The sequence below is a fragment of the Chrysemys picta genome, chromosome 7 (assembly GCF_011386835.1).
Source record: "Chrysemys picta bellii isolate R12L10 chromosome 7, ASM1138683v2, whole genome shotgun sequence".
Lineage (NCBI taxonomy): Eukaryota > Metazoa > Chordata > Testudines > Emydidae > Chrysemys > Chrysemys picta.
In genome coordinates this window covers 43,386,582-43,403,597 of record NC_088797.1, presented here as the reverse complement: position 1 = coordinate 43,403,597, position 17,016 = coordinate 43,386,582, and the positions used below count along the sequence as shown (strand labels likewise).

The 17,016-nt window shown below is 44.2% G+C and overlaps 1 long non-coding RNA gene across 1 annotated transcript; it reads right to left on the bottom strand.

Moving 5' to 3' along the window:
* Positions 1-116: 116 nt before the first annotated feature.
* On the bottom strand, positions 117-16,576 carry LOC135972633 (uncharacterized). Its single transcript, XR_010589115.1, has 3 exons — positions 16,480-16,576; positions 13,368-13,480; positions 117-2,809 (listed from the first exon to the last, which is right to left on the bottom strand). It is a non-coding gene; the product is annotated as an uncharacterized LOC135972633 (long non-coding RNA).
* Positions 16,577-17,016: the final 440 nt, after the last annotated feature.

Genomic DNA, 17,016 nt, shown 5'->3' with positions numbered 1-17,016 from the left:
GTCCACCTTAAACTTCCATTAGAGAACAGGAGACTAGGGTACTCAAAGAAAATATGTTAGGCTCCAATAGTAACTTTAGGTTTACAAAGTAAAGAGAAGGTCCAAATTTAGGCCTGCACATTTGTACATATAGTGAAATTTATTGACTCAAAACAAGGTTTTTTTGGTGAGACATTCTTTACATTTTACAGCTACAGATCAGACCACCTCAATCAATAAAATAAATAAATATCAAATAAGGTTTCAAAAGATTTTCATGATAAACTGAGTAGCAGAATGTACATTAAAAAACCAGTGGTCACACAGCACAGGTAAATCATTGAACTATACTATATATAAAGCCAACAAAAAACACACAGGTCTTCACACTAATGTGAACATAGTAACCAATAAACAAATTATTGAACCCATCATAGTTATACAGAAGTCAAAAGTTATTTAAAACAGTTATTTCACAGGCAGGTTACAGGTAGGCAGTGACGCCTTAGCAACAAGGGAAGAAGAGAACTAGAAAGCAATGCAAAACATGCAGGGGATAAGGGAATCAAGTGGAAGGCAAGTATATACAGCAATAGAGAAGGGGGACAGGCTAAAAGAGGTGTGGAAGAATGAGGGGAAGGGATATAAAGAAGGAAAAGGAAAACAGAACAGATGGGCTAGGGAGATGAAGAGAAAAGTAGCCACATGACTAACTTTTTCAAAGAGAACTAGATACATCACTTAAAGACAAAAAAAAAATCAATGCTTGTAGCTGTTTTTCTAATAAGCAGTTGTGATGGATGTCATAAGGATATTATGGGATTACAAATGGGAGAGATGTTCTCAAGATTATGTGACTAATAAGATTTACTCCACACAATGAAATGTATCAACAACACTAGCCAAATATCTTCTGGTGAAAGTTCCAAGCAAACACAAAAAACAAAGATCCTGAGAATATGTTCCAAAATTATTTAATCTGGCATTTTTGTATTAGTGATCGTTTATTATAAGTGCCAGTTTGCTCATTATGCGACAGACAACCCTAGCCCTGAGAAGCTTATAGTTTCTTTTAATCTTTTGAGTCATTTTCCCTAACCCCATAATTAATTTTAGCTATTCTTCTCCGAATTCCCCCATTTTGTCATCATTCTGGTAAAGAGGTGCCCAAAACTGAAAGCAGAATTCTAGGTGCAGCCTCACCACTGTACTCAAGAGGGGGCCTTATGGCTGAGAGGGAGAGTAGCCTTGTAATTAAGGCACTGTACTGGGACTCAGAAGATACAGCTCCACCACAGACTTCCCATGTGTCTTTGAGGAAGCAACAGTCCATTACCCTTTCTAATTGTGGTGTGTTCCACATATTAGAGATTGACCTGCCTATCAGCCATATTTACTGCTATAATAATATTCAGCTGTAAAACAAAAAATGCCATACCATGAACCTAATGACAATAATAAATCTGGACTGAACTCATTCTCATTAGAAACTCAGTAACACACAGGACAGTCATGTCTCTATAGAACAAGTCATAACTTGAGGCCTAAAGTCTCTTTAGAGTATGTGTACTTGTTGAAAGTTCAAATAGTGCAGGGGGATGCTCTCTCCCATACTAGCCTCTTCCTTTCAGAGGTTGTCCTAATCACAATTCTATCTTCATAGGAGACCTCAAAAAGAAAAAATGTTTCTGCACTTCAGAGATGCTAAAGTGGGCTTTGGCTTTTCAAGAATTCATAGCTAGTTTGATTAAGGAAAATGCACCAATTCAAGTCACATCCTGTTTTAAATGCATCTGTCCCCCATTTGAAATGGAGATTCATCACATGCAATATAAGCCATTAAAGAGGGAGACATAACAATGTGAACACAGGGTATTAAAAGTAACAAATGGCATGCTAAGTCATTTCATAAGGGTAGGAAATGGCAAAAACATTGCAAAAGAAAAGTAGAGGACAGCATCCTTATACAAAATTTGCTTAAGTATATAAGAAGTGATGTTCTCTCAGAAGGGGTAAAAGCTTTCTGGTCTCTTCCTTAAGCCATTCCTGGTCACAGAAGGGGCCATGAGGGTGGATGGTTTTTAAAATTCTGGTCCTACTGAGTGTGTGTGGTGAACAGAGTGGCAGGGATGACCCTACAACTCTAAGGTACTGAGAAAGGGATTGGTCACCCAGCAATAGTGGTACAGCATTATACTATGGCCTGTAGCATTGTGATTCCTTGAGTTTGTGTCACACAGACCCAGCTATGTACTGCAGCTAAAGCCTGCTTGGAGATTCTGTGAGAGAGTGTTGCTCAGAAGAAATGGGCTAAAAGTTTTGATGCTTATCTTGAACTATCCAATGTTGTGGGTGCTTATCTGACCCATACCTCTGACTCGCTGGGAAAAAATAAACATTTAAAGGGTCACAGCTATAAGTTGAAAACAGGTATAAAAAAAATGTACTCGTCTCCTTGGTCCTTCCACTAAAAGCTACATAATTCAGCTGTGATTCCTAATGAGGCCAGTGAATACTCTGCCATACAACTGCTCTTGCAGTCTTATCAAGCCATTTTCTGACAAAATATTAAGTCATCTTTTTATTCCTTCAACCCATCACATTCCACTTCCTAGTCTTGATGTGCCATCTTGGATTAATATGAGGGCTTTAAGTCTCTATATGTTCTGCCATACTTGGTTGCAGATGTTCCACCCATAATTCCCCAAAATGATCATTTTAAAAATCCATCCTCTTGTTGCTTCTTCATAGATGACTGCCTCTTCTTTTCACTCCTCTAGTAATGGCTCAAATGTAAGACCAGACCATTCACTGATAATTTCAGCAACTACTACAACAAAGAGGACACCAATTTTAGTGCAAAATGAGCAAGGAAGTAAGAGGGGAAATGGATACAGTGAGGCAAAAGCTGTTGCAAGGGTACAGTTGAACAAGGTGTTAATTGTGCAGCAAGTGAACTTAAGAGATAATAGATCAGGAACAGAAACAAGAAAGAATAAGAGACAAAATGAATTTCATTTATCTTTGCTGCAGCATTACAAAAAGGTATTAAACAGGCAAAGCATCCCATTTCTTCTTCTGAATCTACAGGACTTTTCTTAAGCCAGTTTTTCTATCTCAATGTATCTTTAAAAAAAAAAAGAATCATAAGGAAAGAAGACAGTACAATTCACAGAATCAATGAAAATGAATTCACCCTTTGACATCAAATCTGAATCTAAATAATTACTTTACATCCACTAATACAAATATACAAAGCCAAAAAAAATCAGAAGTATTATACCAGTACGATTAATGTTCAAATAGTTATTCTACTACAATAGCCATGGCTTATAACTTCAAACAAACAAAGTCCAGGAAAAAATTATTAGGAAATTGCTTTTAAATTGAGGGAAAAAAATATTCAGTCTTTCAGTACCCTAGTCCTGTTTTGTACCCAGTATAACAAAATACATCATGCAACATTCAAGCCATTAACAAAAAGGAAATTCTCACAGACACTGAACAGTACATAAAAGTGTCCAAGCCATTACAGCAAAGTTCAAAAGAAATATTTTGGGCTGACAAATTGAATGCCAGGGTTCACTGTCAATATACAAAGTACACTGAAAAAAGCAATTGTGCAAAACAAGGGCAGCTATTTTAAGCATAAGGAAAGTGTCAAGATGATGAACTGTCTTAGGACAGAATCAAATCAATATTAATGGCCACTATCTGGTATTTAACTTATTTTCATTTCTTTTTTCTTTTCATTTTTCCACCCAGTCTGCTTGGCTAATAAAACTTCTATTATAAGTGAGTGGCAAATGCATGATTCTATGCTACATCAATTATTATGACTTTATTGTGACATATTGGGATTCAACTGATCCCAGAAGACTGCACTGATGCCTTGGAAGCAATTAATTTTTGATTGATCTAACTCACTTCAGTACTGCATGTAAAATGTTCAGAGACATTTGAATAATTCTATTATATGTAGGAGATGACTGCATAAAGATAATTTCAAATTAATTGCAGTTATTTTCAGTAAATGTAATTCACTATTCTAGTTCTATTGTGGTAACAGTTATGTAATTGCTTTATGGAGTAAACTAATGAAATAAAGGAACTTTGACTAATCTGGAAGGGGAAGAGAGAAAGGAGAAAATGCAATGTACATTTCTTTTCAAACGGCGATTAATGGGGTTAATTTTCTAATTTCCAAACTGAACATGTGACAAGAATGAACTAGGAAAAAACAGAAAAATAAAATCCTTTAGATGAATTTAAATATACGATTTAAAAGACTTCAGGTATTGGATGCTTCAACTATCAGAAGTGATGGTAAAACATAAGGATCAAGTAATCATTATAATTATTTCATACACTTTTTAAAAGGCCAAATATCAGTTATACCTGCTGAGTGTAGAATTTTGCCCTTATTTTGCAAACTCTCATGTTCTTTCACATACTTCATTTTACTCAAAAAAGCAACATGTACACTTACTGTTCTAAACACATAATTTGTAGATTGTGGACAGGTGCCAAACAAGTATGCACTGCAGTCAGTCCTCATACAAATTATGGATTTCAGTAATGGTATCCAGTTACAGGAATGCTGGTGTTAACGTTCAGTGCAGGCCAGCTAATGCAAGGGGGCACAATGGTTGACTTTTGTTCTGAAGCATGAGGGTTTATAATAGAGCCCTGCACAGGACTATTTTTTTAATTCCACTCCCGTCCCGCTCCACAATACCTACTCCCACACGCCCCTGCATTGTTTCTTGCTTTCTCCCACCTGCAAAAAACCTTAGATCCTGCAAGGGAGACAGATTCCCCCATGCTACTAACAAAAACAGTCAGTTAATATTTTTTAATATAAACAAACTAAATACATTAAAAAAACCACACAGCATTCAGACACAATTTTTACCACTAAAGCATAAAATAAAAATTGCTTAAACCATGTAAAAATACTTTAATTCCTGTTATAATAGACATCAAATCTCTCTGTCCTTCACTTAAATTTAAGTTTGTCACAGGATGTTTGTCCTGACTGTGATGTCCCAGGGCACAATCCTCAAAACTTCCCTGCTCTATCAGACAACTCACCTGTATAAAATGACTCACCTGTGTGATATTTGCAGGATCCGGGCCTTAGTTGTTTGCTACATAATTTACATCTTTTTAAATGAATGTTTTTTCAGTGTATGCATATTCAGATCATTTTAAATACTGTTAACATTAGCTAATCAATTTTAGAAATTTTTATTAAAGTCAGACCATGGCATTTTATATTTCATTTAAGGAATGAATGCTTTTGTAGTTACTTAATGTCTTTAATTCTTTAGAAGTTATTGTTTGTGTGAAATTTATAGTACTTAAGTTAGCAAGCTTCTTATATTTTATTCATAACTTGCTATTGTTTATGTATTTGAAATGGTGAACAAATATGTTAACCAACTCTCCTTAGAATATCTGTGTGAGACTTTTAGACGCCTGCCATTATAGTAATGTTATAAATACTGCAATCCGTCACTGCACGTTAAGCCACTTTGTGTTAAACTTTTCAGCTCTCCAAATAGAGATCCAGAATTGTCTGTCGTGTATCCATATACTTATTCTCAGAGATTCCAGAATATAGTGCTTCTGTGTAATAGCTGCTCCTCGTGATATACCAACAAAGCAGAAATAATTAATTAATTTATTAATTATTCAAACACTATTGATTTGAGAGGTAAATTTCACTCTGGTTTTGTCTCTGGAGGCAAACACCAAAGTCTTTAAGCCCTACCTAGAGGATTGCTACGAAAAAACAAAACAAAACAAAAAAAAACACTGAAGTCTTCTGTCCATTTAGCAAGGTGAATAAGGGTGTGGTTCTCAAAAAGCAAAGGCAAAAGTTAGGATGCACAGGACAGAGTCCTTTACAGAGCCCTGTTTACCTTAAGGATTACTATGCAAGGGGTAGCAGAGATTATTATGATTACAGAGTAACAATCATTTTTGGGAAACCATTGTGCTGCACTGGAACATACAGCTTAATACCTAGTCTAACTATTCAGATCAGATAAGGCCTAACAAGTGGCAGAGTATGTACGTATATTAAAAGGCAATGTGAGGAGGAGCAGGAATGAGTACAGGTTTGGGAATCAAGAAGTTCCAAGCCCTAATAATGGCCCTGCCATCAATTTATCACATGACTTTGACTAAGTCATAGCACTTTTCTGTCCCAGTTTATCTTCACCTGTAAATGGGGATAAGAGGAAGTTACTCACCTTGTGCAGTAATAACAGGTCTTTGAGATGTGCGTTGCTGTGGATTCTCCACTTCTGGTGTTGGCGCATCCCTGCGCCACAGATTGGAGACTTTCAGTAGCAGTGCTTGGTCAGGGCACACATGCACAGCAGTCATCTCATTGTGCCGTTTGCACCTCACGTAGTGCACGCACAACCCGACCCGTTCAGTTCCTTCTCTATGGCAGAGCTCGATGCACAAACTCCGAAGTAAAGGGGAGGAGGGTGGGTATTGGAGCACCCACAGGGACAAACCTCGAAAAACCCTCGTTACTGCACAAGATGAGTAACTTCCTCCTCTTCTTTGAGTAGTGTCCCTGGGGGTACTCCACTTCAGGCATGTGTAGAGCAGTGCCCCACTGGATGGTAGGGGCTTTGGAGTCGTGCGTGTTGTTGCAGAGAGCATGGTAAGGCCTAATACATCATGTGACATAGAGGACTGAGTGATAGCATAGTGTTTTGCAAAGGTGTGCTCTGAGGCCCATGTGGCAGCGCTGCATGTGTCTATCAAAGGGACATTGTTCAGGAAGGCTATAGATGTAGCAATGGCAGGCGTAGAGTGGAATCAGATCCCTGATGGGGTTTCCTTGTTATGCAGTCGATAGAGTTGGCTACAAGTAGAAATCCATTTAGATCAGTGATTCTCAAACTTTTGTACTGGTGACCCCTTTCACATAGCAAGCCTCTGAGTGTGACCCCCCCCCCATAAATTAAAAACACTTTTTAATATATTTTACACCATTACAAATGCTGGATGCAAAGCAGGGTCTGGGGTGGGGGCTGACAGCTCTCAACCCGCCATGTAATAACCTTGCGACCCCCTGAGGGGTCCCAACCCCCAGTTTGAGAACCCCTAATTTAGATAGTCTCTGGGTTGATACTGCACATCCCTTGGAATGTTCTGTTGTGGAAATAAATAGTCTTGGAGATTTTCAGAAGGATTTCGTTCAGTCTAAATAAAATGTTATGGCACATCTGACATCAAGGGAATGTAGGATGGCCTCTTGTGAGTTCCCATGTGGTTTTGGGTAAAAGGTGGGAAGGTCTATGGATTGGCTTAAATGGAAGGATGTTGATACTTTAGGCAAAAATTTTGGGTGTGGCCACAATGTGACCTTATCTTTAGCAAACACGGTGTAAGGAGTCTCGGCCATCAGTGCCCTGATTTCGCTGACCTGTTTAGCAGAGGTAATTGCTACCAAAAACGGCACTTTCATAGATATATGAATGAAGGAACAGGTTGCTAAAGATTCAAAAGGTGCTCTGGGGAGGCATTTGAGTACAAAGTTCAAGTCCCATGGGGGTGTGGGTTATCAAACTTCCAGGTACATGTTTTGTACACCAGTAAGGAAGGGTCTAGTGATTGGGTGAGCGAAGACTGATGTTCCCTTCACCTTGTGGTGAAAGGCTGTAACAGCCACTAGGTGTACTTTGATTGAGCTTATAGTTAAGCCTGATTCTTTGAGTTTCAGTAAGTAATCCAGTATGGCCGGTAGAGGCGCCATGACTGCATTTATCTGTTTTTGTTGACACCATCGTGAGAATCTCTTCCATTTTTGGAGGTAGATATTGTGAGTGATGGATCGCCTGCTATTTAATAATACGTTTCACTCGTTCCGAACAGGCTAATTCATGTTGGAATCACGTAGGAGCCATGCTTTGAGGTGGAGTTTCTCCGGATTCGGTGGAGAGTTCGGCCGCCATTCTGTAAGAGGAGATCCACCTGCAAGGAAAGAGCTTGGGAAGCACACACTGCCAGGTGCAACAGATAAGGGAACCAAGTCTGTCTGGGCCATGTTGGAACAAATCAGCATGATATGGACCTTGTCGGTCCATATCTTGTGTATGACTCGCAAGATTAGAGGTATTGATGGGAATCCATACAGGAGTGATGTGTCCCACGAAATGAGGAAGGCATCCCCTAGTGACTTGGGTGCAAGTCCTGCCCTGGAAAAGAAAAGTGAGCACTTGTGGCTTGTTGCTGATGCAAACAGGTCTACAGATGGATAGCCCCATTCTGGAATAATCAACTGGAGGACTCTATCATGTATTTCCCATTTGAGCTCCTCAGAGAAATGTCTGCTTAGCGTGTCCGCCATTGTATTCTGTCACCCCAGGAGGTAAGATGCTGAGATGGTTATGTTGTGGTGAATGCACCAGTTCCACAATTTCAGGACCTCAATGCAGAGTGAATGGGAGCAAGCCCCTCCTTGACGACTGATATAGAACATGCATGCTGGTGTTGATTGTGGTCCCTGAGGGGTAGGCTAAAAGGGACTTCTCCTTAAAAATCATCTTGAGGCGGAAATCTCTATCATGCTGTGCCCTGACTTTCAGGTTACTACAATGGGCGTATTTTTGAGGGATATGCATCTCCCCCAAACGACAAGTGGCTATCATAGACTGGCATTGCCTCACGACAAGAGTCGTGGCATTTAAACCCAGGCAAGCCAGGCATCACGGTTAATAAAAGTTTCCCGATTGGGGGGGAGGGGGAGAATTTTTATTGGGGGGGGGAGAAACAATATCTAACTACAAAAAAATGAGACTTACTAAATTACAACTGTGACGGGTTCGGTCACAGAGACCCCCCTTGGGACTGTCACATGATGCACTGAAACTATCTCTGAGCCCATTTTCTCTGATGGCTTGGGACTCCAGAACCCTGTCTTGTTGAGCCAGACATGCTAGCCTGCTGCAACACAGACCCATGCCCCCAAAGCTGCAGACTTAACTGTCTCCAGCACCCAGACGCCAATGGGATCCACACCCCAAATAAATCCATTTTACTCTGTATAAAAGTTATACCGGGTAAACTCACAAATTATCCACCCTCTATAACCTGATAGAGAGATATGATCAGCTGTTTGCTCCCTCAGGTATTAATCACTTACTCTGGATTTAATAAAATCACTTTTGTTTATTAGTAACTATAAAAGTAGGATTTAAATGGTTTCAAGTAATAACAGACAGAACAAAGTAAGTTACCAAGCAAAATAAAACAAAACACGCAAGTCTAAGCCTAATACATTTAAGTAACTGATTACAGGTAAAGCTCACCCTCAGAGATGTTCCAATAAGCTTCTTTCACAGACTAGACTCCTTCTTAGTCTGGGTCCAATCCTTTCCCCTGGTACAATCCTTGTCAGTTCCAGCTCAGGTGATAACTAGGTGATTTCTCATGTCTGGCAACCCACCTTGTTCTGTCCCACCCCCTTTTATAGCAGGAATCTTTTATTTCTCTGGATCCCCACCTCTCCTTCTAAATGGAAAAGCACCAAGTTTAAGATGGATTCCAGTTCAGGTGACATGATCACATGTCACTGTAAGACCTTCTTCTTCATTACCTAGTAGCTGGGAGACACTTGCACAGGAAGGCTTGCAGATAAACAAACCCATTCACAGTTCATTGATTCTGAAGCACCCTTAATGGCTTCCACTTAACATGTTTACATCAGTAATACAAGTTTATATCTTATTCTCCTAACTCCAGACATAGAAATAATACATGCAAACAAATAGGATGAACACACTCAGCAGATCATAAGCTTTGTAATGATACCTTACAAGAGACCTTTTGCATGACGCATATTCCAGTTACATCACATTCACACTTATAAACATATTTCCATAAAACATATGGAGTACAACATCATAACTAATCTAATTATTTCTCTAGAGAAAAATAAAGAGGCAGCACTGCCACTGAACTCTGTCTGCAGCTGAGGATGGTTGAGAAGGAACTGAATGGATCAGGTCGTGCGTGCGCCACATGAGGCGCCAACGGTGCCACGAGACGACACTGCGCACGCACGCCCCGACTGAGCACTGCTAGTGAAAATCTCCAATCTGCAGCGCAGGGACGCACCGACACCTGAAGTGGAGCACCCACAGGAACACTACTCGAAGAAGAACAGCTACTTACCTGGCAGTAGGATTGAGAGGATTCATTTTCTGTACACTATCTTATACTGCCACCCATCACCATAGTATTGAGATCCTTCCACATGAAATTAATAGCAACTGCAAAATCTCTAGTAGACTTCATGGACCCTACAGGGTCAAACCCCTGCTTGGGGGGTAATTTGGAAGGGTAAGGAGGAGTTGACAGGGTTTAGGAATGAAAAGGGTGCTTAAATTGTGACCATCAATGCTTCAAACATACAAGGCAATATAAAAATGCTGAGTATTTTTGGTTACAAATTAGATGCTTAGAATGTAAAAGCAGGTTTTGAAAAAATTAAAAACAGCAGAAGGTTTTCTATTACATACAGTAGTGCCTACAGGCCCAAATGAGACATTGTGGTTTACACATAGTGAAGATAGTCCCTGTCCTAACCAGCATATATAGCGTGTCGTTATTATTTCGGTTAGTGCCAGGTGATAGTACACTATTACATTAAACAAGGTTATTTAACCTTTCAGCAAATATCAGTAAGAGATGGCAGAAAGCTATACAAACTAAAGAGCTGTAGTCTAGCACCAGGCCTGAAGAAAAGCCTCAGCTAGCCACCAGAGAGGGACAAAAAAGTGGTAGAGTAAAGGGGAAAAACCTCAGGGTGGAGTAATAGACTCTGTAACAGAAATAACTCCACCTCATGTTTGAGCATTTTGTCCAAAACTTGTTTCCTAGAGTGTTTGGCTAGGAGGAATCTAGCCAGTGCAATCTATGGAACAACTCTAAAAGGTATGATTACTAGCAACTCAGCTCTGGAGTTATTTTTTTCCACTCCAGCGTTCTCTGTATTACTAGTGCTAATAACTATGTTCTCCACAAAACAGATGTGGAGTCATGACCTCTTTACTTTTCCACACTGGACACCCTGCCAGCAGTGAGTGCTCTACTGACAAAGCAAGATTATATTCAGCTGCACTATTTTTCCACCTAATTCACAGCTGCAGGAAAATCTAAACAACCAGCTGAAGTAATGTATAAAATTGTTCAAAATTATTAGGCTAACAGTTAAGCATCGTATTTCAATCCAGGTGACTGAATCAACTTGCTTTTGGGAAAGTGTGTTTGCTTAGCACCTAGTGGCTTTAAGTTGTATCATTTTTAGAGTTCATATTTCAGCACGAGATCAGAAGAGAAATACAAATATGTCATACAAATCATGAGCTGGAGTTTACACCAGCAATGGGTAAATTACCTTTAAAAAAAGTAATTGACTTGGCTTTTATTTTATCTATAATGGATAAACAGGCTACCCCCTTCTGAAAAATGGGAGCTAGAACCACTGTCACCTTAGCAAAAATGCAAGAGGCTATGGCAAACTGAAAGCTTGGCCATGAACTACCAAACAAATAATCCAATTAGCTAGAGGATGAATGGGAAGGTGCAGGATGGCATCCTACAGACCCAGAGCACAAAGAAACTCCTCTTAGGTTCACCCCCTGGATCACAGAACAAAGGGACTTGGAGGAAAATATGAACAGTGTTAAGGTCCAGCATGGGGTGGAAACAGAACGACTTCAGCAATAATTGAGAATCAGCAAAGAAATCCATCAAGTGACTTGCCAGCATCTCCTACGTCACCATCTAACTAAACTCATGAAAGATGGAGGTGGGAGGAAAGAAATTCACCAGTACAGAAAACTTAGTGAAGAACTAGTTACATAAACTAAAATATCCACTAAAACGTTGGTTTAGCCAGGTCACCGCCTGACATTAAGTGAGTAGAAGTGAATTGTTCCATGTGTCACGCCGCTTTAGTTCCTGTCCCCATCTGTCAGTAGATTAATGTTATCAATTTTGTGGGATGACATTATTCTGGAAAAAATTGGTTATTAAAATCACTTTGTCCACATAACAGAGGCAGAGCAACTTTACACTTGACCCAAGGAGCATGTTGCAATAGAAAGGGGAGATGCACTCAAGCGTAAATTTGCCTTTTGTCACTGTGCAATCAGTACTTGTCATACTTGCTTTGTTCAACTCTGCCTTACTCACAATTTTTAATACATTCCCAAAGGCCATCATTGCACCCCAGATACAAATAAATAAGACAAAGAAAGATGGTGTGATGATTTCAAGAATCTATGTAAAACTTATGAATTACTATTTGATTTTATTAACAGTCTGTATCCTTGTCTTATGACGGTCTTTTACTGTGTTCTGCCTCACATTCATTGTGCTAAAGAGAACGGGAGTGGTGCTTGCTTGTCTATCTAAGAAGAGGTTGATGGATAAAGACTATCACCACCTGCACAGATCTCACCTGGAGAGAACAAGAGTAACTTCATCCTACGTGAAGCCAGTTTTCTCCAAATTCTCTGTCTGCAAGGGGGGTGGATTGGAGCTCTGGGAAAGCATGTGCTTGACCAGCTTAGTAGCTCAAGTTCAACCCCAGGTCACCTATAGGGTTTAACTCAAGGGGCTGACCCAAGTTAAAAGCGGAGTTGCTATGTCTTCTCTGCTATTTTAGCTAGCCCAAGTTAAGAACACACCTTTGTTTGCAGTGAAAACACTCAGAGAAACAGAGGAAACTTAGGCAGGAGAGAGGAACAAAGAGGAATGCTTTTTTTTTTTTTTGGGGGGGGGGGGGGGGGGAGGGGGAGTCCTTTTCTAAATGCAGAACAAGCCAAGAAGGAAGGTAGCTATCTGGCTGGCTGGGAAGAGGGGATAGGGGAGAAGGAGCGAAGAGAGAGCCTTCATGATTGAAAGGATGAACCATGAGGGGAAATGCTAGGAAAATGTAGAGCCCTCCTTCAGAAAAAAAGAATTGCAACACCTCAGGCAATTTCCTGCATTTTAGAAGAATATAACCTTTCAAAACAAAAAGTTGATGCTAAAAAAAGTATAAAAGCCCATCTAGTATTTGACTCCACTATAGTATGAGGATAGCCAGCACATGGCAAGCTAGGTTCCATTCATGACACAAGTGCACATGTGAATCCAACATAGCCAACATCTCCCAAGCACCAGCATGTAGCTCACATCAGATGTAGATGCAAAGTTGTGTGTGTACATATATATTATACACACAATCTCCAAATGCAGTTACAGAAATGTAAACAGATCTGTTGCATCTTACGTGCATTTAACATACGCAATTTCAGCTTTACGCGGTCGGCAAAAACAAAAACAAAAACAAAATGTTAATACTGTACCTGTAGTGCCGGCGATTCCGCCCGCCATTGAACTCAATGTAATTTTGACTATACGCGGTTTTTGCTTAACGCGCTAACCGCAGAACGGAACCCCCGCGTAAGATGAGACAGACCTGTACATATTCACAAATACAGAATCAACATGGACAAAATTCAAAGACAACACAGCTTGAACATAGGGACACTAGGCTCCTGCCTGCCTTCCATCACAACCAAGTTCTACCAGCTTTCCCCTCTGCCCTTCCACACCCATCTTAAAGAATCATGCCCCCTGTTGTCCAGTGATATTTAAAATTAAATTAGGTGGGTATGCATTTTTTGTAAGTGTTTTGGCCCTTAGTTTTCCATAAAATACAAGTAATCAACTCTGCCTGCCTCAGGTTTTGCTTAGCTCTCTTCACTTACCTTTCTTCTTTCCTTCTCTCTCTCTCCTCCAGTTAATATCTACCCTCCTCCTTGTAGTCTTCCTAACCTTGCTCCATCCCTCACTGCCCCACTCTCTTCCATTCCTGAATCTCTCCCTCTACTCACCCAAAGTTATTTCCTCTGACTCCCACTTCCCCTGCTTTGTTGGACCCTCTCTCCTTGGGGTTCGATCTTTCGCCCTCCAAATTTGCCACTCTCTTTCCTGAGATCCCTTCCCTCACAGCATCCTCCTCTGGGCCTGCTCCCTTCACAACCCGCCCTCCTTCCTGTCCCAGAGCTCTCAATATCTTCCCCCATCCCTATATCTGTAACCTTGTCTCTCTTGGGGCCATCTCCCTTCACTCTGGGAAAAGAGCTCATCAGATCTGCTCCCATCTCTTTCCAATTGGGTTTCACTTCCCCTTTTACATTTTCTGTCCCACTCTTGAGGCCTCTGCTTCCCACCCATGTCTCCCCATTCCTACCACCTGCACTTAAATCCGAACAACTCACTGCTCTCAAGCCTCCTCTGCTCTGCACTGCACTGCCCTCCTAGGGGCCTCTAGCTCCTCTGCATCCCACCACCCTTCAGTCCCCCAGCCATGCCCCCCCCACCACCACCCTCCAGCTTCTCTCTGCACCCCACTACCCTTCAGCCCCACCAGTCATTCCACCACCACCCTCCAGCTCCTCTGCACCCCTACTGCCCTTCAGTCCCGCCCAACCATCCCACCACCACCCTCCATCTCCTCTCTGCACCCTACTGCCCTTCAGCCCCACCCAACCATCCCACCACTATCCCCAGCTCCTCTCTGCACCCAACCTGCCCGCCAGCCATTCCACCACCCCAGCTCCTCTCTGCACCCCACTGCCCTTCAGCCCCCCCAGCCATTCCACCCTCACCCCCCAGCTCCTCTCTGCACCCCCACCCCACTGCCCTTCAGCCCCCCCAGCCATTCCACCCTTACCCCCAGCTCCTCTCTGCACCCTCGCTGCCCTTCACCCGCCAGCCATTCCACCTCACCCCCACCACCTTCAGTTCCTCTCTGCACCCCACCACCCTTCAGCCCCCCCAGCCATTCCACCATCCCCCTCCAGCTCCTCTCTGCACCCCACCCGCCCTTCAGCCCCCCCAGCCATTCCACCATCCCCCCTCCAGCTCCTCTCTGCACCCACCGCCCTTCAGCCCCCACCAGCCATTCCACCACCACCCCCCAGCTCCTCTCTGCACCCCACTGCCCTTCAGACCCCTCAGCCATTCCACCACCCCCCAGCTCCTCTCTGCACCCCCACTGCCCTTCAGACCCCTCAGCCATTCCACCCCCCCAGCTCCTCTCTGCACCCCACTGCCCTTCAGACCCCTCAGCCATTCCACCACCCCCAGCTCCTCTCTGCACCCCACCGCCCTTCAGCCCCCCCACCAGCCATTCCACCATCCCCCTCCAGCTCCTCTCTGCACCCCACTGCCCTTCAGACCCCTCAGCCATTCCACCCCCCCAGCTCCTCTCTGCACCCCACTGCCCTTCAGACCCCTCAGCCATTCCACCCCCCAGCTCCTCTCTGCACCCCACTGCCCTTCAGACCCCTCAGCCATTCCACCACCCCCCAGCTCCTCTCTGCACCCCACCGCCCTTCAGCCCCCCACCAGCCATTCCACCACCCCCCAGCTCCTCTCTGCACCCCACTGCCCTTCAGACCCCCCAGCCATTCCACCCTCACCCCGCCAGCTCCTCTCTGCACCCCACTGCCCTTCAGCCCCCCCCAGCCATTCCACCTTACCCCCCAGCTCCTCTCTGCACCTCGCTGCCCTCACCCGCCAGCCATTCCACCTCACCCCCACCACCTTCCAGTTCCTCTCTGCACCCCACCACCCTTCAGCCCCCCAGCCATTCCACCATCCCCTCCAGCTCCTCTCTGCACCCCACCCGCCCTTCAGCCCCCCCAGCCATTCCACCATCCCCCTCCAGCTCCTCTCTGCACCCACCGCCTTCAGCCCCCCACCAGCCATTCCACCACCACCCCCCCAGCTCCTCTCTGCACCCCACTGCCCTTCAGACCCCTCAGCCATTCCACCACCCCCCAGCTCCTCTCTGCACCCCACTGCCCTTCAGACCCCTCAGACCATTCCACCCCCCCAGCTCCTCTCTGCACCCCACTGCCCTTCAGACCCCTCAGCCATTCCACCACCCCCCAGCTCCTCTCTGCACCCCACCGCCCTTCAGCCCCCCACCAGCCATTCCACCATCCCCTCCAGCTCCTCTCTGCACCCACTGCCCTTCAGACCCTCAGCCATTCCACCCCCCAGCTCCTCTCTGCACCCCACTGCCCTTCAGACCCCTCAGCCATTCCACCACCCCCAGCTCCTCTCTGCACCCCACCGCCCTTCAGCCCCCCCCACCAGCCATTCACCACCCACCCCCAGCTCCTCTCTGCACCCCACTGCCCTTCAGACCCCCACCAGCCATTCCACCACCACCCCCCAGCTCCTCTGTGCACCCCACTGCCCTTCAGCCCCCCCCAGCCATTCCACCCTTACCCCCCAGCTCCTCTCTGCACCTCACCGCCCTTCACTCCTCCAGCCATTCCACCACCACCCTCCAGCTCCTCTCTGCACCCCACTGCCCTTTGCCCCCCCCTTCCACCCCCTCACACCCTCTGCGGCCCCCCCCCCCCCCCCCCCCCCCCCCCCCCCACGTGCCTCACCTACCCTGCCATGGCTGAGGGGTCGCGGCTCCTTGGGACTGTTCTCCTGAGACCAAGAGCAGAGCGTGCAGCTCGCTGCCGGGCGCTGAGGAGCCAAGCCCGCAGCTCGACTCCCTCTGCTGGCGGGAGGCGGGAAATGCAGGGTTTAAAATTCCAATGCCAGCTATGGTAGTTAAGCTGGGAAGGCAGCCCCCCCCTACTGCTTTCCTAGGCATAGGCCTCATTGTACCAACCACTGGCTGAAGTGCTGCACGTTGCAACTCAGCTCCATAGATCTCCCCCGGTATCTCAACCCCACGTGTTTACCACTCACGATGCTGTGGAGGAGCCTGATTCCTGAGACTGGTTTAAGATTAATTATGATTTAAAATAAGCTTTTTTTGGGGGGGGGGGGGGAGGGTGTTTTCTGGTTTCTATCATAGGTACAGTGCATACCACTTAATTAGCAATCCTGATGTTCACTTAACAGCAGCACTAAATGACCCGTCCCCTTGACTTTAATGTTAATGGAACTCCGATATTGGCAAGAGGCGGGATACTT